Here is a 1,639-nt window from a genome sequence, read left to right as displayed (position 1 = left end):
AGGGAGTTTTTCCTCTCTACTGTCACTACATCCATGCTTGGTGTGAGGGATTGCTTTCGAGTCAATTAGTCGATGCAATCAGCCTTTTGCCCTTAGATAGAAAACTTTAAACCAATCTAACAGAATGATCTGGTTGAATTCTCTCTGTAAAATGCCTTGAAATGACGTGTTTTGAATTGGTGCTATGGAAATAAACTGTATTGAATTTTAATTTTGGCATCAGTCCTTTTGTCTTACAGCCTCTGTATGATTCTCATTAGTGTATATTTTAGATCCTTTTAAACTTTAAACTCTGTAACACCAATGACTTTTCCTTGAAGCTGAGGAATTTCACCAAAATTGTACGGTGTGCTCTTTCCAGCTCAATGTCTCATGAAAACTAACTTCCCCTTAATGATTTGCTTGACTTTCTCCTCAGAATCTGTCCAAGCTTCTCCCACTGATTCCATGACTCCTTCAAAGACTAAATTCTCACTCTTTGATTGTCCTCCTAAATTATCTGATGTGTCTGTAGCAGCTAGGAGGCTGTCACACATCTGAACTCTAATCTGGGTGTTCAAAGTCTGAACAGAGTGAATCAGTGTTGTGGGAAAAAAAGTATTCAACTATTCACCCTAGTTCGATAAACGGAGATCGATGGATTTCGGCACATTTATTCATATCTTTGAAAAGAGAGAACAGTCATCATACAGCCCTAATGCACAGCATTCTGCCCCGTCTGATCTGGGCAGCGTTTGTTCCTCCTTACTTGCAACAATTGAAAGTAGTCAGAGTAAAAAAAAAATACACACACTTTGATTTAGCAGTAAAATGTTATGAATAAACCTTGAGAAAGAATCTGATTTGTTATGGGAAAAAGCTATGTCTGGTCTACAAACACCATCCTCCAGAGAATGGTGTGGCCTTGAGAGAGAAAAAGACTGAGTGAAAACTTTTATAGAGAGTAAATAGGACAAATTATTATATAATAGAAGAGAGATAAAATTTTCCGACAACAACCAGTCAGACAGGAGCTTTGATAACAGATCCTCCCTGCAGCTACGGATCATGTCTATCATTTCAATGTACAAAGATATCTGGTCTTGATTTTCTTTATTCTCATTCTTCTGCAAAATAGCAACTTTGTCTGATCATTTTTTTATATATAACTTTATTAATACGAACTGGAACATACATTAACGAACAGCAACAAAAACTCTTAACATTACGTGTGTGTCCCCGAGCCTTCACCGTTTGCTGTGATGCTTTTTTAGAGTGACATAAAAATGCTGCTAAAAGCAGACAGATATTTGCTTTACTACTTTTTTACTGTTTACTTCAGGTACAGTGGTACCCAGCTGAGCCTGTCGCTGAAGCCTGATTTCTAAATAACCCCCATCCTCATGAATGAAGACCAGAGGTGGACATGTTAGAAAGAAGTATTAACTCCAGAAATGACAAAGATTTCCCTTTTTCTAATATAGTCAGATTGTCTTTGTTGAATTCCCTACAATCACTGCAATAGTAGAGATAGAACGATGCGTCAGCCAGACGATATTTCTGACTAATATTAGTGTTTTTTCCGTGTATCGGCCGATAAGTGCAATGCAGTTGAAAACAGCATCATAACATCATAACTATGTTATTTATCATCATCTAC

The 1,639-nt window shown here is 37.2% G+C and overlaps 1 protein-coding gene across 1 annotated transcript in view; it reads left to right on the top strand.

Annotated features, from left to right (window-relative positions):
* LOC107102077 (lysosomal acid lipase/cholesteryl ester hydrolase-like) overlaps positions 1-1,639 on the top strand; it is a 19,669-nt gene that overhangs the window by 1,438 nt on the left and 16,592 nt on the right. The gene's annotated exons all lie outside the window — the stretch shown is intronic.

This window comes from Cyprinodon variegatus, unplaced genomic scaffold (genome assembly GCF_000732505.1).
Source record: "Cyprinodon variegatus isolate N-32 unplaced genomic scaffold, C_variegatus-1.0 Scaffold1197, whole genome shotgun sequence".
NCBI classification, from domain to species: Eukaryota; Metazoa; Chordata; class Actinopteri; order Cyprinodontiformes; family Cyprinodontidae; genus Cyprinodon; species Cyprinodon variegatus.
Note: the sequence above shows the minus strand (reverse complement) of the source record. Positions and strands in the feature narration are given on the sequence as shown.